We start from the raw sequence: 20,980 nt of genomic DNA, 5'->3' as shown, positions 1-20,980 counted from the left end.
ATTGTCCGGAGCCCTTCACTACGGCGTCCCTCATAGCCTGAGTTTCTTCGGGACGTTAAACCCCAATAAACCAAACCTAAACCTATACCATATCCAGATGGAAAACTGGTAGTACGCCGTGTTCCTTTACCTCCTGCAAACAACGGGCGAGGGAAAACAAATATATGTATGTGCAGGCTATTTGTGCGGCCCAGGGAATTTATGCATCTGTTCCGTGATTTACCTGTGTATATCTGCTTCTGAGATCAGTGTGCAGCTGCGGCGCATTATATTGAGGTATGCAATCTCCAGTGCATGCATGCTGACGCGTCCTCCAAGAAAAGTGGGGTGGTTGGTGATGGAGTCCCTGCACTCCATCTTTAGGCACGCTTTCGGTTTGGTTTGGTTTGTGGGGTTTAACGTCCCAAAGCAACTCAGGATAAGAGAGACTCTGTAAATTTCGACCAACTGGGGTTCTTTTGACGTGCACTGACATCGAACAGCACACGGGGCTCTGGAATTTCGCCTCCATCGAAATTCAGCCGCCGCGGCCGGGATCGCACCCGCGTCTTTCGGGTCAGCAGTCGAGCACCATAACCACTGAGCCACCGCGGCGGCTTAGGCACGCTTTCGGAATGTTCCGGCAGCAAACATTTTCGACAGCCATTTGCGTTAAACGGCAGTTGCAATAGTGACACGTGCAAAATAGTAAATGATGGGTAGCAATTCAAGCAGCACAGCACAGGATATATTAAATGTTTTAAATGTTAATACCAAACTGCAGCCTAGGCCGCATGCATGGTGCGAAAAGTGCAAGTGGCACGCACAAGACTTCACAGCAGTACAGAGTAGTAAACGTAGGGTGTCTCGATGTGCCTTTCCGCGCTATTATAAGTTGGAGAACATTGTAACAACAGCGTTCAAACTGTGGTGATTATCCACGAGGCGAGCATGGTCGGGCATGTTTGAGACTATCACAACTCGTGGTAAACACAGGAGGGCTTGCTGCTAATTCTGGAAATGGTGAGTGATCCAAATTGTAATCGCGTGGTTATTTATTTCTTATTTATTTACATATCGTACACCTCAGGGCCAGAGGCATTAAGAGGGGGAGTGGCAAAACACAAGAATAAGATTAGAAAATACAGCAAACAGACCAAATTAAATAACACCTGAGCATACAATACTAGCTATAGCTTCGCGGAAAATCTCATAATTATTGATTTTGGCAATATCTGCGGGAAGGTGATTCCAGTCACGCGAGGTACGCAGAAAAAATGACTGAGAAAAATATTTGATGTTAGAAGAAGCTAAACCGACTTTATGATTATGGACAGTACGGTATATTTCGATAGCCGTAACAATCACCATAACGGAGGAACTTCCCCGGTGTCTCTCGCAAGGCCGAGGTTGTTACAGACATCACTGTATGCATTATTTTCCGGTTGGTCGTGGTCGTCGCTCGATTCCGTCGCACTTCGATCAAAATCGAAGTGTGGCGCATACCTCGGGGTTTCGGTCTCACTCTGAGAGCCATGAATAGACTGGTCGGACGAAGACATACTGAGTGCTTTGTCCGATGACAGCTGCAAAGTTCGCGGCGGCTCCTCGTCCTCATGTGGTATGCAAGCGGCGACAGGAAAAATTGTAGCAGACGATGCAACCGCGGCTCTGCCATGTGATGTCACTGAACGCATTTCAAAATGATGGTCCGCGCAGGTGGGTGGTGCTTGGAGCCCACGATTTCAATTCATTATTTTCTTTACATTACGTGCTTACTGCGTTTAACTGTGTTTAGCATAGGTAGATGAACCTTTTGACAATTGCTTGGAGGCCAAAAAACTCATATTTGGGGTAACCTCTCCTGGGACCTTTAATGTTTAAAAATGAAGCATAAAAGGAGGCATCCTTGTGCTCTCATTGCTCCTGAGAACAGAGTGGATACAATTAAATTAAGTCCGGAAGGGCATGCCGAGTTGCACCTCTCCGACATGAAGGCAAGGCAAGTCGCAATGTCTGAGACTTTTCCACTTGGTTACGCTCATAAGCTGGGCACGTTACCTGTAGCTCTCACGGGGTCAAGGGTCGCATGGCTGCTTTGAACCAACTGGACCGCTTGTATATCTTTCGGTTGTTTGTTTCGCTCTTTTTTCTTGCAGCATCTACTTTTCAAGCACTTTAAAAAATATAGTTCGGTGCGAGCAAACGCCCATTTCTTTTTTTCCTCCCATTTCGCACTGTTTTTTTTTTTTCAAGCATGAACTGAACTCGACAATCTCTCTACCTGGTTGCGTCAAAAAGAGTATCTAAATACTTCTTCATGAGAATAAATTCCTTTTGTTTTGTTCCAGTTCATGTCGCATTTGCGGAATATGCCTTCACTCGCTAGATCCTTTAAGTGCGCGCAGCTGCAACCCTTTTTATGCTTCCTTCTTATTGCAATTGATAAAAAAAGAACTTGCAAGCAGCTTTGAACAATCTTTCAGAAATCTCTGCTTATTCCATGAACACATTTCTCTTTTTCCAACCCCAGTTTGGAAGGCGCACCTCAAGCGCACCAATTAGAATTTTCCACCGCTAGCTTGTGGAAAATTAGCTTGTGGAAAGTGCTTTGTATTTGCACATTTTTCTGCCTTTGGCCCTTCCGGCGCACTCGTATTTGTATTTTATCCTCCTTTTGCTCGCATTCAAATTCCTTTCTCTCTCTCTCTCTCTTGGCTCACACAAAGCGCAGAAGAATGCAAGGCATGGTCCCCAGGGATACGTTACGCCAAGCAGAGAAGAGACTAAAGAACGTCTCTTCGTTCAATAGCTTTGACGCCTTGACATGTCTTTGCGAGCATGGTAGAGGCTATGAACGTCCTGGCCAATGCTGTGCGGTATAACAACGTTGTAGCACATGTGATGTACTAAAACGCTGGACCAGTCCCATTTCGAGAGCGCTGCACCTTTTACGGCGCGTTTGTGGAAAGACGTTTATGTTAACTTCTTAATAAGATTAATCTGTCCTGCCGACAAACCCACGAAGAAATGTGGCACACTGTTCCTTTAGTTGTAGTTACTGAACAGCGCCGATTGTCTCTGATTAGGGATCTTGAAAAGAATGCACGCAAATAGCCAAAAAAGGATAACCAGAAAAGAGTGCACGCATGTTGCCAATATCCATTAAGAGAAAAGTATACAACCGCTGCATCACCTATGGGGCAGAAACATGGAGGGTAATGAAAAGGGTTCATATTAAACTGAGAAAAACGCAGCATGCCATGAAAGGAAAAAGATATAACGTTAAGGCCAGAGTGGGTCAGAGAACAAACAGCGAGTTAAAGGGACCATGAAAAGAATTAAAAGACGCTTGTAAATGTTAGAAGTTATGCTCAGAAGCACTGACACCAAGTATGAGTCTTCGGAACTGAGCCGGCAATTTATTATGGCTTTTTAAAAATCGCGTTTTTTAAAATTCGCGGGCCGATTGGTGTCTTCGTAGGGAGCGATTTTGAAACCAAAACCGGGAAAATAGACGTCACTATTCCCATGACGTCGGTAGGCCACCACACGCTGTCATTCGCTCGAGCCGCGGCAGCTACGATGTCACGGGCACACTTCCGGTAGCGGTGAAAATCGTCTGCTCGAGGCGCCGCGCGACCCCCTCGGGCAAGCGCGGGCCAGGGCATTGCCTTCACGCATATGTTTTCAATTTACCTCTGCCGCCTCTTTCTGCCGGCAGTTCGGGAGCAAAGAAAGCGCCGAGACCGGAGCACGGTGGACCGGAGAGACGCTGCCGACGCACGCTGCTCCTCGGGAGTGCGACAACCGGAAGCCGTAAACCGAACGTCAGCGAATGACGTTTTCATGGGCGGAGCCCAGTCCCGGAGCCGTTTTCTTTATTTTTTCTTGGTGCTCCGCGCGTATGAGTTGAGGGGGGAGAGGAGGAGCGTGATTTTTAATCGTCCATAACTTCGTTGTTATTCATGCTAGCTCGAACATTCTTTCGCTGGGGTGACGAGTGATGGATTGCCTATCTTTACGTAATCTCAATTAATTTGTTTCATAGTCCCTTTAACGACATCCTAGTAGTGATCAAGAAAGCAATGGGCTTGGGCAGGGCATGCGATGCAAAATCTAGATAACCGATTGTCCTTAAGGGTAACGGAGTGGATTCCAAGAGAAGGCATGCGTAGCTGCGGATTGCAGGAAGTTAGGTGGGCGGACGAGGTGAAGGAGCTTGCGGGTTTAAGGTGGTCAAAGCTGGCTCAGGACAGGATTGATTGGTGAGGTATGGGCGAGGTCTTCGAGCTACAGTGGGCGTAGTCATGCTTGTGTTAATGGTGACGATTATTCACGTGTTAATGTTGTTCGCAGCACTGAAAAAAAAACTGAGTGATTGGCATGTACCACTTTATCATCGTATATAAGGGGGTACCCAAAAGAAACCGGACTTATTTTTGTTTGAACTTATTTGTTCACATTTTCAGCACTGACCTTCAATATCCTTCAAAGTATTCCCCACTTGCAATGATACCTTTGTCGAATCTTTCATTCCATTTTTCAAAACATTGTTCAAATTCATCTTTTGTGATGCTTGACAGTCCCTCCGTCGTTTTTTTCTTCACCTTAGCAACATCAGTGAAACGCTTTCCATTCAACTGTCTTTTCATTCTACGAAACAAAGAAAGTAGCACGTGGCAAGGTCGGGTGAGTATGAAGGTTGAGGAACAGAGGTCATGCCATTTTTGGTCCGAATTTGTCGTAGAGACAGGGCTGTGTGAGCAGGGGCATTGCCATGGTGGAAAAACCAGTCACCCGTCTGCCACAAATCAGGCCGCTTCTACCAAACACTGTTGCCCAATCTTTTCATAACACCCAAAGAGAAAGCCTGGTTAACTGTCTGACCCTGCGGAACAAATTCTGAATGGACGACTCCTCTCAAGTCGAAAAAACAAATCAGCATTGTTTTGAGGTTTGGTTTCACCTGACGAGCTTTCTTGAGGCGAGGTGAGAGAGAGAGAGAGAGAGAGAGAGAGGGAAAGGCAGGGATGTTAACCAGAAAGGATTCCGGTTGGCTACCCTGCACAGGGGAAGGGAATGAGGGGAATTAAAGAGGAAAGAGAGAAGTAAAGGGAAATAATCACAGTCTGTCAATCAAGGCAGTCGCTCTCAAAAAGCGAAAGAGTGCCTTGTAAGCCTTGATGGCAGTTGACTGTTGTGGCCACGGACCGAGGATCTTGGCCTCTGTGAAAGGGCGAGGGTCCAGGCGGTCCAAAGCACATCGCAGCTTATGTCTTTCGGCTACAAAGGCAGGGCACTCACACAAGATATGGGTGATTGTCTCATCACAGGCGCAGTTCACACAAGAAGGGTTGTCGGCCATCGCGATCCGGAAAGCATACTTATTCGTGAAGGCAACACCGAGCCATAGACGACACAGTAGTGTTGCTTCACGACGCGCTACGTTACACGGAAGACGGAGGCGCAGTCCAGGGTCCAAAGTCCTGAGGCGATGGTTGCACAACTCACCAGAGTTCCACGCTGAAAGTGTGAGCTTCAGCCTCAAAGAACGAAGCCCACACGCTGCGTCAGCTCTCGTTACGGGGATATTAACGGGGATTCCATCATTGTGGGCAGAACGGGCAGCTTCGTCAGCCTGGTGATTGCCATGAATGCCGCAGTGGCCCGGCAGCCACTGGAAAATTATGTTATGTCCTTTCAATGGGGCGTGAGGCGAGGTGAATTTGAAGTTTTCCATTGGCATGACTGTTGCTTTGATTCAGGATTTAATTCAGGAACACTTGAGTTGTCCCCATAGCATCGTCCTTGAACGTCTTTCTGAATATTTCAAGTTTCCGTTCCACTTTTTCCGATAAAAAATCAGAATTTCACCGGCGCACGCTGTTCACGAAAATAAGCCATTGCAAAAACGACACTCACACAAAACAGTCGTTACTCTAAAACCCTGCCTAAACTAGTCTGACCTCCTTCAGTGACTCCACTCGGCTTACTGACTCTGGAATGTTCGTTCTATGCGCTCCTAGCGGCAAAACGCGGTGCCACAGAAGCTGTGCCGATTCAAAAATTTAGTCCGGTTTCTTTTGGGTACCCCCTCGTAGGTCACATATACTGCTGTGATCTAGAAATAAATAGCAATTTTGTGCGACGGCATAAAAACTGTTTCCCGTGGTTTCTCGCCAATCTTCGTCATTAAATGTTCCCGAAAATTCGCATTGACTTCTAATCCAGGAATGCATTAAAGGCCATCTTCTGATAGCGGCATCGTATGTTAGTCGTTTATTTTCCTTCACGTAGTTGTTTGTAGAGTCTTTGTCAAAAGTGACCAGGCTCCGTGGTTTGTTTCTCATTCGTATAACAGAGCCCTCACGGCTTGCCTGAAAATCGAAAAGTTCTTTGAAAGTGAGAAAAGGGGTTCTTCTTACCATACAGCTATTTAGAGCTTGAGGGCTGGCATAATAGCTTTAATATACGACTGAGAAGAAAAACGCGCTGCCTGGTTACTTTTGAGAAAGACTGTACATGCATATTTTGGCAGTTAAAGCGCTGAGGTAGTTTATTGCTGCACAGGCGGCCAGGTGATCCGGAGTACGAAGCCTAAAAACTCGCTATGAAGGTAAGTGTAAGAAACTAAGTTTGTATTAGCCCATTCCTACAAAACAACACTGTACAGAACGCAAATTGTTTGCATAAAGCCCATTAAAGGGACACTGAGGAGAAATTGAAGTTGGCTTGTATCGACAGAATACCAGCTCCTGATTACAAAAACGCCACTTATGCTGACAACAAAGCTCTTGTAACGTAGAAAAGAGCAAGAACCAAAATACAGGTATCGCCGCCACAGGCCAAACTCGCAAGTACAAGCGTGATGAGATCATAGGCCGAAACAGTGTTGCTAGAAAGAATGGTTCTAGCAACACCAGGAACCGAGAAATCATGCATCACTGAGGCGCAGCCAATACATGCGCAAATCTCCTTGACGTCGCCAGATGGCGCCACGTGCCCGGCTGCTACGCGCGCTCCTGAAGCATCGGGACAAATCAGCGCCTGTTTTCCGGCGGTAGGCGGGCTCCTGGTATTCCGCTAGCGGTAACAAGGTACACGGTATGCTAAAGGTGTCTATTTGCGAGAACTTCGTTGACGACTTCGAGAACGAGATCCATCGTAACACTGGCAAAACGCCAGTGCAAACGTAATCGAAGCGACAGTAGCGACGGCCGCAATAGCCGATAGATGCCTTCAACGTGCGGCCGGCGGTAGCTTTCTTTTCGGCTGCTGCTAGGCCGCACTGCTGGCAGCCAGAAATCACGGAGTCTGCGTTACGTCATGTGCACGTCATGTTTCACGTCTCTTAGTCCTGTGTCGTCATAGACGAATCCGAAGTTTGAATCAGAGTGGCGGGAAAAACTTTTTAAACTTCGAATCCAAATTTCTTAGAAATAAATGCATCTTTCGCTGCCGGCCAAGTGGCAACAAAGACATGACATGCCGAACTATCGGATTTTACTATAAAAAAATATTAATAGTGCTCTCCTCAGTGTCCCTTTAAGAAAGTTCGAAAGTTACAAGCACGACAAAGAATCTACACTCGGCACATTTTTGCCAGTTATCAAAACAGCGAGCATACAAAAAGCGTATTTTTGCACGTGCTAAATAAAATAAGCCAGAACATGTACACATGCAGAGCAAAAATGCTATGCTACATGAAAAATTCAATAACTTAACAAAAGCGTCTAGGTAGATTCAATATAAACATAAAATACATAAAAATTCATTTACCGTGTAAACGTTCTCAAGATAGCGAATATTACAACATTAATATCTTGCCATTCGCATTACATTCTTTGCGGACTACTTTTTCTACTCAGGGATTCTGAGTTACATATTGAACGCGAAATATAGTACAATCGGCATGTTTTTTATAAGTTACCCCTTACCAAGAAATAATGCTAATCTCATTCTTACATAGCTAATTTTCTTTTGGCATAAACTTTTATATTTTTGTAATAGCAAGTCATATTCTAAAACATTTAGGCAAGTGCATTTCTAAATTTCCTACCCCTGAGCGTCTATTCAGTCAACTAGACTGGATGTGTAGGGGCTCGAGCATGGAAAACATGAACTAAAACATAAGTGTAGTGAAAAATTACGACGAAGATCATGAGTCAGAGCTGAGAAGTGGTATTTCAGAAACTGATACTCTTATTTGCCAGTAGTCGATTTTTATTTTATTTATTTATTTAGATATACTGCAGGCCAATGCTTTGGCCCAAGCAGGATGGGCATACAAATGTAGAATACAAGAAGAACGTGTACAATGCGAGAAAGAACACATGGGAAACAACACATTTCTTAAAGAACAACTGTATAAGAAAACTAATATTGGGTAAGAAATGGCAACAACACATCTCATGTATGATGTGTGGGATATACAGATATCCCTCGCCGCCCCGCGCTGAGTCACGCGACGAAGCGCCGCCGCCGGGCGTGGGGAGAGGGGGGCCACGCGGCCACTCTCCTCACCCCCCAGCTCGGACGTGACGTCACGCCTACGCTCTGGCGTCTTAGGAACGGGGTGAACGACCCCTCTTGGTTGCAACCGGTTGCTCAAGGGGGTGCAATGTCGTAGGGGTTTAAGGAGAGCTCACGCGGGAACAAAGGCTGTCTAGTCTCTCCTCTCGCCGTGGTGACTGCCCGATTGCCCCGCCGACCCCGTCTCCTGCCCGCGCCCTCCCGGATTATCCAACGCCAGTCGACGACGACTTGGTGAGCTGCTGAACCATCTATTATCGGATAGAACATTCTTCCGCAGTGTGCTTTGCCTTGCGCTAGGTAAATAAACGGTTTCCTAGCGTACTCTGTTCGTTGCCTACTTCGTCCGAACCCGCCGTGGCTGTGACTCTGCGCCACGGGTTGGGGACACGAGAACGCCCGCGCATAGCTGGCACGGAAGCTCGCCCTCCCGGCCGGCTGCTCGCGGGTGACCCCATATCTTGGCACCCGAACGTGGGGCGAACTAGGCATTGAGCAGTGTACTTTGTTGGAGCGAACGACTGTCGACGCGCTAACAAAGGATGGCAGCTGATAGGCCTGACTTCCAGTCTTTGTTCATGCTGTCAGAGCTAGCGGCACAGAGCCAGGGCTCCCTACTTGACTTGCCTTTGGAAGGCGTAAATCTTGAGTGTTCCACGCGGAATAGCCGAGTTGCATTCCCGGGCGGGTCTGCAGGACTTAGGCCTGGTACGGAGGGCACCACATCGGGCACCTCGCCGCTCCGTGGTGCGAACAATAGGGCACCTACGCCTCATTGTTCGACGCCATCAGCGGCTGCGCCCAACTCCGGGGGCGTTAGTCCGCAGTCATCCGAGGTGCTCTTGCAGAACGCGATGCAAGTTATGCAGAGCTTAGCGGGTATGTTGCAAAACAATTTGCAAGCCCCGGCCCAGGCACCCCGTCTTAGGATAGACGTACCTACCTACACGGGGTACCATGACAGAACAGGGGCTAATGAGTACCTCGACCGTCTGCTGCATTATCAGCAAGCGACAGGAATCGCAGACGCCGAACTGCTCGCGCGTGTTGTGCCTGTTTCTTTGACGGAGCAAGCGGCCCGCTGGTACCGACTAACCGGTAACCGAGCGAGTACAATGGAGGAGTTTAGCGCAAGCTTCCGCGACGAATTCCTTCCCGCAAACTACGAGTGGCGTTTGAGGCGGGAGCTGGAACTCCGCACCCAGCACCCCGACGAGTCTTTGTTAGAGTACGTCCGAGCGATGGACGAACTGTATCGCCTCGCTGACCCTCGCGCCACAAACACGGAGAAAGTTGAGCGTGTCACACGACAAGCGCACCCGACTTTCGCGGCCTACCTGAGAGGAGGCAGGTTTAGAGACCTGGACGAGCTAGCAGCTGAGGCGAAGCGCATTCAGGGAGACATCCTCTCTGCGCGAGCGTATCGGCCGCCGCCACCTGCATCGCAGTCACTTGAGCCGCGCTGCGCGTGGAATGGCAGCTCAGCGCGTAGTCCGTCTAGAGCTGAAGCGACAGCACAATTTGCTGACGAGCGTGTCCCGAGGGGTTGGGAATTGTCCGACCGCGCTTTGGACCCATTCAGCTACGCGCTGCGAACAGCACACGCTGCCGCAGAGCGGAACACCTGTAGCCGAGATCGCGAGGCCGACACGCGGCCGCACGAGCGGCCCCCACCGTCCGCACCGCGAGATCGAGACGACCGACCGGAACGTGGCGACCAGCGCCCAGCCCGTCGGAGCCCGAGCAACCGTTGCTACCGGTGCGACCAGCCGGGGCACTTCGCCCGCGACTGTGGCCGCCTCCCCGCCCGTGACCAAACACGGTCGGGAAACGGCTACAGCCGCCGGTGATCGACCTTCGATCCCGCGCGGCTTACACAGAGAACCCCGGTTTATTAGCGCCTTTGGCATGTCGCGTAGGAAGTTCTGTTGACTTGCCAGCGCCGTTCATCGAGCTAACGATAGCTCGAAAGAAATTCACCGCGTTACTCGACACAGGGGCAAGCGCTTCTTTGTTCGGTGACGAAGTGCTAAACCATCTCCGCCAGAACAAAATCCGGTTGAGAGAGTGCGATACCACTTTTCGCCTTGCGAGCGGCACAGCGCAATCCAGCGGTGCAGCTAGGATAGTGGTTCGCTGGGAAAGACGCGTGCGGCGACAACGCCTCGTTCATCTTCCCTGTTTATCCGTTCCTGTAATTCTTGGGCGAGACTTTCTAGCCAAGACAGGCATTGTGATAGACATAAGCCTCGTATACATGGAGCCTGACGTTGCGGGTCGGGTCGGGGTGCGCCAGATGTCGGGCTAACCAGCCCGACCCCACTGCGTTTACATGAACCGGTTTTCGGTCGGGCAGAGATCGTCGCTACCCCTAGCGTCGAGCAAGCAAACCACACGCGTGCTAGAGGAGGAGGAACGCGCGGACGAAAAGTTCCCTTTCCCGACTGCTGCTCTTTCCGGTCGGTTGGTTCGCCCGTTCGCGTGCGCGCTCTCTTCGAAGCAGGCAGCGGCTCGGTTTGATTTACAATGGGTGTCTCCGCTGCTGCGTTGAGCTTCATGTTATGTTTGAATCAGCTCTATTTCATGGAGATTTTAGTTTCATGGATGAATGTGCACAACATGGTGCTTGCCGTGGCGATGTAACGTCAAAACGTTCGCTTCCGAAGCCTCACGTCAAAATGGTCTCGTTCAAGACTGAGCGACGACTGGTCCGATCCGAACAGCTCCTAAAATCCGCGAATAAATTACCCGGGAGGTCACACAAGGACTTTTTCAATATTTACTAGCGTAAACCTTTTCTTCATGTTCTTCCAGCAGGTGCGCAGCTGTTCCCATGTAAAATTATTACCCATACCGCGCATCTCCCGCTCCAATTCTTTATATACGTCTTGATTTCGCTGTCGAGTGCTTCGCTCAGGTGCGCGCGGCCATCTTTCGACAGCAGCGCCATCTTGCGTCTGGCCGATTTCTCCGCCATGTCGGCTTGGGTGTGCACCGCTGCAATACAGGCAGCGAGTACTCACAGCGCTATTCAGCCTTATCCGAGTGTTGATTTTTGCATGATTTTGACCTGCAAAGTGTTGCACTGTATGCACTCAGCAACTGTGAACAAAATGGCCCGTGCTTCGGCGAGCGGTAACGCGGATGTTTCCCTGCAAGTTGTGCCGAAAATCGACAATGGAGGTGTGCTTCTACGCAAGTGTGCGAAATTCATTTAACGGCTTTCTGGTATATATAAAGGAGACATTTATCAATGCGAGCACGAAACTTGCTGAGCGCTTCTATGTTGTAATTATAATTATAAAAGAAAAACCGCTCCGTTCCGGGCTAACAGCAGTGTTGCTGTCAAGCGCTCAAGCGGTCTGCCCTGCGTTGCGCCGGTGACACGAACAGATTGAAACGGCGTTCGACCGCGTCTTTCACTACATTTTCCCTCTGCACTGTCCTAAAAAACGGTATACTTTCTGTAGTGCTACATGGAAAAGGCACCGCTGGAGCGCATAAGCGCACAGAATTCTGTTGCGGCTTTTGGCTTTGCATAAATTTTTTGATTACTTCGTACTAACGGTAAAATAACTGGTGAAGCTTGCAAATTTAGGGTGGTCCACTCTTAGCGTGAACATGCGAGTGTGTGACAGCGCTCTTCGGAGCGCCAGTGCATCCGTCGGCGCCGCGCGTCGAAGCAAAGTGTCGCAGGAACAGAGGAAACTGGATGTGGAGCTTCGCGTCGTCTGACATTTCGCTAAACTCGGAAAAATATGTAGTAGAGAGGCATCTGGCCTTCGAACGCGATGTAATTTATACACTCGAAACTGGTGCATATGTTGTGACAGTTCCTGAGGGGTGTATCTGTTTGGTCCGTCTCGGGTGCGGCCTCTGATTAATGCCGAAAGAGCGAAAAAGTGCGTGCGTGGGGTCGGGTGGGCACTGCGTGCCTGTTGATTCCACGTCCCTAATAGGCACATTTTTTTTAAAAACAATCGGCACTTTGCATTATGGCGTCAGTTGAAAATAGTATTTGGTCGAAGCATGAGGTGTCACGATGCAAGGCGGACACGTCAAAGCTGCTGCCTTGAGTTTTTTAAGTCCTGCTGGTTTATCGGATATTTACTGCAAGCAAACAGCCGTGGCATTTGCGCAATGCATCATGGCTTTCAAGTACTGTCAAATAGCTATGTTTACAGTGCCGTTGTCGCTAATAATCAGTCGCCAGTCTCGGCAGTTATTTATTTATTCAGAATACCCTAAGGATCCAGCAGGGCATTACATGAGGGGGGGGGGACTGATGAAAAACAAACAAGCGTGCACAAAACTTTTTACAGAAGAGATATTTTACAGAAGAGCTATAACAGAAATGTTTCACGCAACCCGCAGTGCTGCTGCATCATTTCCCCGAATTATTTCTTATGTTTTGATTTTGCAAGGTTCACAGACGACACATATCTTAGAGACATCAGCAGTAGGTGCTCGCGTGTAAGGTATGTGTAGCTGAAACAGCCCGCAAACGCACTGCCGCCGTGGCTCTCTGTGTTCTTCACACTGCTCCGCTTCAAGCCGCCTTCGCTTCCTGTAGTTGTTTGAACAGCAGACGACTTCGCGGTGGTTTCCTGAAGGCCTCGTTTCCGCTTAAATCGCGCATACACCCAAATCGGGCTACTACAGCTAAGCAACCGCATACCGTATTTTCCGGTGTATAAGACGCACCCTTGTATAAGACGCACCTGCCATATATGCAAGCTGTCACTGAAAAAGTTCGTATATAAGACGCACCGGTGTATAAGACGCACCCCAGTTTACCCAGTTAGGCTAGTGAGGCTTAATTAAACACGCTTGCGCGACTATCGCGAAATGCACCGTACCTGTGAGCAATTCTTAAGCAACGCTAAGTGATCGAAAAAGGCAACACTCACGCCATACCCGTCCATGTTTTAGCAAAAAAAGAAAGAAAAAACGATACAGCTCCCCATATGTCCATAACATTTTATTTCTACTTGAAAGCTTCCAAGTCTTCATCTTCAGATGCGCTATCAAAATGTTCACCCATTTCTGGAAGCAACTCGGCTGAAACATGCATTACGTACACGGAGCAAAAAAAGTTGCAAAGGGTGACAAAAAAGAACGGCCGCTTGTCTTGACAATGGCGAGAAGCGCGATTGTCACCATCTTTTGGCGCTTCTCATTACTTTTGCTTGGGGCCTCCGAAACAGCCGCGCGTTTGTGATCCCGGAAGTCGTCATCCCCGCCGTTTCATGATAAAGATCACCTAGAATGTCGCGCACCGCGGTCCTGGTATTGAAGTATTAACCGTGTTACAACCGCGTTATTGGTAGTGATATTTTTAGGTGAAAAAAGCTTTAGCATGAACCGGAGTAATCGATGAACTCGCTAAAAGGAAGATGAAAAATTCGCATATAAGACGCACCCTTGTATAGGACGCACCAGCAAGATTTTCGGAAAAAAGCCGCGTCTTATACACCGGAAAATACGGTACAATAAACACGGAGAACCGCAGAGAACGCACGGGACGCACGGATACCACCTTTCCGAACCAGCTAGAGAGGAGGAAACAACATGGCGGTGTTCGGCGCGCATCTGGAAAAAATATCTCCGAGTTCCTGATCAGCGCCAGCCAGACCAGAGAGGAGGAAAGAGGAGGCAGGAGAGGAGGCGCTAAGCCGATGCGGCAGCGTATACATGCTCCTTCCAGCCGGGTCGGGCAGAGTCAACCCACCCCCTGCAGTCGGGCTGGCCCAGCTCGACTGGACGGCCCCTTAGCTCGACCCCCTAGCGTATACATGAGCCCGACAACCGGTTCTCGGCCCGACAGCCCCCTTAACCCGACTTTTGTCGGGCTCATGTAAACGCCCAGATAGCCAGCGGAGGCTATCGAGAGCGCACCGCCGGCGCCTTGAAGCTTTTTGCAAAAGCGCCCGCGGCCTCGCAGTCAATTACGGCTCCGAACACGGAGCCAGCGGGGAGTGACCGTGGAAAATCACCACCGCCGGCCCGGAAACAAGCATTCGGGCGGACAGTCGCCGCTGAGAGAGGGCCCACAGAGAATGTTGTCGCGGTAGAAAGCTGTTCTACCGTGCCACGGAGGGCAATGCACCCTTTGTTGTCGGAGGTGAACAGCGTATCGGAAAGGGAGAAGGCACGTTTGTCATCTCTCCTCTACGAATTCAACGCGACATTCACGGACCGGCCTGGCCTGACTACACTAGTAAGGCACAGAATAGACACGGGTGATGCACTGCCTTGGATGTGCAATCCTAGACCAATCAGCTTGGCTAAGAGAAAAGCACTGGACGGCGCCTTAGACGAACTTATCGATACTGGCGTTGTGGAGAGGTCTAACAGCCCTTGGGGCTTCCCGGTAGTCTTAGTTCCAAAGAAAGACGATACATATCGGCTTTGCGTGGACTACCGCAGACTGAATGAGGTTACGAGAAAGGATGCGTACCCTCTACCAACCATTTCTTCCCTAGTGTCCAACCTAGGTGGGGCGAAGTACTTTACTACGCTCGATGCTAGCCGCGGATACTTTCAGGTTGAAATGGATGAGCGTGATAAGGAGAAGACTGCTTTCACTTGTCACAGAGGTCTTTTCCAATTCAAGAGAATGTCTTTTGGCTTGGTAGGAGCACCCGCTACTTATCAGCGCCTAATGGACCGTGTTCTGGGAGATGCGAAGTGGCACCACGCGCTCGCATACCTAGACGACATCGTGGTGTACTCAAAAACGTTCGAGGAACACCTGCGCCACTTGAGGGACATCCTAGAGAGGCTGAGGTCCGCGGGAATCACTTTGAACCCGAAGAAGGCGCAGATCGCCGCGACCCGAATAACACTGTTGGGGTTCACGATCGACAAAGGCCGCATTCTGCCGTGCGAGGATAAACTCGAAGCTTTGCTTAAGTTTCCATCGCCGTCAGATCTAGCTGGTCTCAGACGCTTCCTGGGAATGGCGAACTTTTATCGCCAGTTCATCCCAGATTGCGCAGCGCTGCAGGCACCTTTGACAAAGATTTTGAAGAAGGGCGAGCGCTGGAGTTGGGGTCCCGAGCAAGAGGCTGCACTGCGCAACCTCGTTAAGGTGCTCGCGGACACGGCTGAGTTGCAGCTACCCGACCTAAACAGGGAGTTTGTGATTCAAACCGACGCAAGCGACCTGGGCTTAGGAGCAGTGTTGCTTCAGGAGCATGAAGGCGTCCTCCGACCGGTAGCGTTCGCGAGCCGTTCACTGACGCCGGCAGAGAGAAACTATTCGGTGACTGAGAAGGAATGTCTCGCGATAGTTTTTGCTCTGCGGAAGTTCGACTACTACGTCGACGGGGTGGCATTTGTGATCGAGACGGATCACATGGCGCTCACCTGGCTGAGACGACTCAGCGAGCCGAGCGGCCGCCTGGCGCGTTGGGCCCTGTTGCTGCAGCGTTACGACTTTACCGTACGCTACCGAAAAGGGAAGAACAACGCCGTGGCTGACGCACTCTCGCGAGCGCCTGTCCAGAGCGAGGAAGGTCACACGACCGACCGCCCGACAGAGGGAGGGAGTGCGGGACTGTCGCCAGCCGTAGCCGATGTGAGGGACACGGACCGACCGTTGACCCCAGGCGAGAGCGTGAACCACGTGGACTACGAGAGTTCCGTGGGGATCGTGTTTAGCAGAAAGGAGTTGCTCGAAGCTCAGCAGATGGATTCATTTTGTCGAAAAGTGTTCGACGGGCTCCGGGAGCCGAGCGGCCGCCCGCCGCGCACACGGGGACAGCTGGTTTTGCTGTCGGTGCGGAGCGCTTGGAAACAGCTGGTAGTGCTGTGAGCGCGCTGGATTCTTATCTGCTGGATTCCGACGGCGTCCTGCTGAGGTATATCCCCTCCGAGAACGACACAAGCGAGGCGTTCAAGGTGGTGATACCGCGAGTGTTGAGAGCGGCACTGTTACGCTACTTTCATGACTCGTGCATCGCTGGGCATGCAAGCGGCCCCAAGACTTACATTAAGTTGTGTCGCTTTGCTACCTGGCTTGGCATGAAAAGGGACGTAACACGCTACGCCCGCTCATGTCATGTGTGCCGAAGTGTGAAGCCCCGGGGTGGACGACCGCCCGGCCTCATGCAGCCGATTAACAGCCAGACTCCCTGGCAAATCGCGGCGTGTGACATCATGGGACCGTATCCCACGACACCGAGTAGGAACAAGTTCCTGCTGGTGGTCACGGATCACTTCAGCAAGTGGGTTGAACTTTTCCCCCTGAGAAAGCTGACGGCACGAGTGATCATGGAGAAGCTGATGGACGTATTCACCAGGTTCGGTTTCCCAGAGCAGCTGATAACGGACAACGCGTCCTACTTCACTGCGAAGGTGTTCGTAGATTCGTGCGCTGCACTCGGCATTAAGCACAAGAAAACGACCACCTATCATGCTCAGTCGAACCCCACGGAACGAGTCAACCGCAACATTAAGCACATGCTTGTCGCGTACTCTGAGAGGCACAAAGATTGGGACTCCTATCTGCCGGAGATCGCGTTCGCTTTGCGTTCGACCGTTAACCGCTCGACTGGGTATGCACCGTCTTCTCTCAATCTGGGTAGAGAGCTGCTAAATCCGATGGACCGGGTTCTAACGGACAGCAGGAAGACGCCAGTCGCTTCGTCAGCACGAGCTGAATACGCGACGCAGCTGCGCGCTAAGATGACGGAGGCCTTACACAAGGCTCGCCGAAACCTGAGCACTGCTAGGGCGCAGCAGAAAGCACAGTACGACCGCTCGCGCCGGGATGTTCACTACGAAGTGGGCGATCTGGTGCTTCGGCGCCAACACGTTCTCAGCGATGCTAGCAGACAGTTCGCGGCCTCGTTGGCGCCGAAATGGATCGGGCCGTTTCGCGTGCGAGAGAAGCTTTCCTCGCTCGTTTACAGGCTCGAGGACTGGCGGTCGAAACCGACAGGCGGACCGGTGCACGTATGCGACCTGAAACGTTACGTGCAGCGAGATGAGTGGGTTCAGGACACAGCCCGACCCGCGCCGCAGTCGGAGAACGAGCGCTGCGATCAGCCGGCGAACTCCGCGTCCCGCTATAACTTGCGCCGTAGGCAGAAATAAAATCTGCCTGCGCGGACTAGAGCGAGGGCGCAGGCCGACACGCAGTCTCGTTAGATGCATGAACGTACGGGCCGCTCATGCCGATCAATGTTACGTAAGACTTACTTGCGTTAACCCTCATGACTCTCGTGAGGGCCGAACAGCTACGTAGCACGCGCTGCGGGAGTTGGTTACATCTGTGTTGACCTTTTTCAGCGCAGATGGAAAAGAAGCAGGGCGCATCAGAACGACATCGTTCACCACTCCCACCAACTAGAACCATCTAGAGCCACCATCCAGCTTCGGCAACGCGCCGCGCCCATGGCCCGCCGCTACGCCCAGCCCGCGACCTGAAGCCGCCTCCCTGCAGCAGCCAGGCGCCCCTGCTACCTGCCACGCCGCATCGGAGCCAACCGCCTGCCTAACGCCTGCCGACTGTACGCCGCCGCACCCGCCTACCCAAGAGCAAGCTGTCCAAACGAAGAAACAGCAGCCGCGGCCCCCTTTACAACCTCAACCCTGGGCCCTCGCCAGCTAACCGGGCATGCCAGGGCAGCCCAACCACCCGGCATCTACCATGGAAGCGCCGCGGCCCTCGCCTATGAAGCCACCTGACCCAGTATCTGAGGGTGGCGCAGCCACGGACCTGGCCTCCAAGCAATCCAAGCCGGTGCCACGGAGGCGGTCAACCACCTTCACCGGAGCGGCGCAGCCGCGCGCGCTCGGAAGACTTGCAACCGGCAGCAAGTTGCCTTTCAACGTCATCATCTCGCGGGTGGTCCAGCCTTCGGACCAGCTGATCGGTGCGGGCGTGGCGCGGACATCAACAAGTGTACCAGCGGGAGCCGAAGAACTTCGATCCCTGGATGACGGAGAAGATTAAGTAACGTGGCGCCTGCTTCTCTGTCCGGGAGGCTTCTTAAGGAGGGGAGGATGTGGGATATACAGATATCCCTCGCCGCCCCGCGCTGAGTCACGCGACGAAGCGCCGCCGCCGGGCGTGGGGAGAGGGGGGCCACGCGGCCACTCTCCTCACCCCCCAGCTCGGACGTGACGTCACGCCTACGCTCTGGCGTCTTAGGAACGGGGTGAACGACCCCTCTTGGTTGCAACCGGTTGCTCAAGGGGGTGCAATGTCGTAGGGGTTTAAAGGGCCACTGACCAGGGTCCGGACATTTTTGAAAAACAAGCCCACTGCATAGATGAGGCATCGAAGATAACCTCTGCAAAATACTAGAGCCATGCGCGCCCCGAAAAGCTGCGAAAATTCAAATCAAAGCCCGTTCGTTCTTTCCTTCCTTCAAAAACGGGCCCGGCCCACTACTCTGCTCCCCGCTGACGTCAAGGGGGGCTACTTTCGCTAAAGGCACTCCATTGGTGCATCGTTCTACTGACGGGAGAAGGTTGGGCGTAGCCTTGGCGTCGCGTCGTCTGCACAAGGCTTTCCGCAGCGCCTTCTGTTCTGGCTCATGCCTACAAACCCGCATGAAGGAACAAAAAAAAAAACTGCGGAGGGAGCGTGCGGCGACAGCCTTGAACCCTAGCCATAAAAAGTAAAGAAATAGTAAAACTGAGGGAGTTGGTTCGCCCCCCCCCCCTCCCCCCCCGCCGTGATCACGTCACGAGACGCTCTGCGTGCGCGCTCCCTTCTCAGTTTCTTTTCTTCTATGCGAGCCCCCAAAACAAGGTTTTAATTAGTAGTGCAGCAGAACCTTTCCCTCGCTCGCCCACTTGACTGCTCCGCACACACACCGCTTATCTTTCGTGCATCTTGCGTACGCCTTGACTCCAATGAATGACATATGCTTTGGAGCGGAGAAAAGACACAAACACACAGAACACAAACACGCATGGAGAAAAGCAAACGGGCGGTTGCCGGGTCCGCGCTTCGCCGTGTGTTTCGAACACAACCGACTTCCGCCCCTCCGCTCGTGGAACGGTGGGGAGGCCTAAAAGAAAATGAAAAGGTGGCTCGTTAACTGGGAATGACAAACAGATGTATGAAAGGATGCGCTCGCTAACAAGTCTAGGTGGTCGAGCCGATCGCGCCTCTCGATCGTTCAGTGTGCGGAGAAAATGCAAAAACCAAGAAAAGAATTCTATTGAAGGCAGGGCCATGACGTCGCCCTGTGACGCACTCCACAGACACCACGCCTCCGGCTTACACCGGAGAAAGAAGGGGTGATTTTGCCTTGCCGAGCCTACTCGACGAGGAGCGGGAGAGAAGAATTTCGAGGAGGAAATGGAAGGAGAGGAGGCTCGCTCAAAGAGAGGTAGAGAGTGTCTGCTGCGCTGGGGTGGGCACAGGCCCTTTAAGGAGAGCTCACGCGGGAACAAAGGCTGTCTAGTCTCTCCTCTCGCCGTGGTGACTGCCCGATTGCCCCGCCGACCCCGTCTCCTGCCCGCGCCCTCCCGGATTATCCAACGCCAGTCGACGACGACTTGGTAAGCTGCTGAACCATCTATTATCGGATAGAACATTCTTCCGCAGTGTGCTTTGCCTTGCGCTAGGTAAATAAACGGTTTCCTAGCGTACTCTGTTCGTTGCCTACTTCGTCCGAACCCGCCGTGGCTGTGACTCTGCGCCACGGGTTGGGGACACGAGAACGCCCGCGCATAGCTGGCACGGAAGCTCGCCCTCCCGGCCGGCTGCTCGCGGGTGACCCCATAGATGAGAATGCGAAATACATGACAAATAACTCTTTTGGAAGGAAAACAGGATATGTTAAGTATGCAGCATATGGCTTTCTAGTCCTTTCACAAAATCTTTGCTCTTAAAAGTGTTGCGTGGTAAACAATTCCATTCAGTGATCGTGCGAGGTAAAAACTTTCCATTTTCCATTACCTCCAGTTTTAGCCTAGAAACAGATTAATTTTTCTAGCGGGTTTATACGGCGGGTTTAAGCTAGTTAATCACTGTGTTTGTTATACTGCCAGCAAATTAATAGAGAAACCGGCCTTTCTAGGGCATGTATATGCATTACAGTAATAATTATAAAATTCTGCGCATTTCCCACAGATAGGAAATCGATGCGTCACTGTTGATTCAAACAGTGAAAAAAGAAAAAAAATCGTAGCAGTACCTGCTTTCACGCGCTGCCAGGGCAGTAGGAGGCAGTCCTTGCTGTGCTGCAGCAGCTGACACGACGGTCGGTGCGCACTCGCGCCCGATGATCTGTCGCTGCCTGACGGGAAGGAGAGCATGCGCGAAGAAGCGACGCTTTATTTGGTAGGCTGTTCAAACACGGACCCTACTGGTGTGATCAACTTTAGATAGCTGATTTTATGTATGTTGGCAGCTTTTCGCTATGACTTTGCTTTTGGCAAGCCGTCAAAGGTTGGTCTAGGGATCCGCATATTCGTATGAGCTCCGTATACACGTGCG

The 20,980-nt window shown here is 51.3% G+C and overlaps 1 protein-coding gene across 1 annotated transcript in view; it reads right to left on the bottom strand.

Moving 5' to 3' along the window:
* The window catches only part of LOC149327232 (transmembrane protein 45B-like), a 43,086-nt gene extending 22,334 nt beyond the window's left edge, over nt 1-20,752 (bottom strand). The window contains exon 1 of the mRNA XM_089562485.1: nt 20,679-20,752. The gene's annotated coding sequence lies outside the window, so the exon portion shown is untranslated. The remainder of the gene's footprint in view (nt 1-20,678) is intronic.
* Nucleotides 20,753-20,980: the final 228 nt, after the last annotated feature.

Source organism: Amblyomma mixtum, chromosome 10 (genome assembly GCF_055824585.1).
Source record: "Amblyomma mixtum isolate Tamu chromosome 10, ASM5582458v1, whole genome shotgun sequence".
Classification (NCBI taxonomy): Eukaryota; Metazoa; Arthropoda; class Arachnida; order Ixodida; family Ixodidae; genus Amblyomma; species Amblyomma mixtum.
The sequence above is the reverse complement of the archived record's forward strand: the minus strand, read 5'-3'. Positions and strand labels throughout refer to the sequence as shown.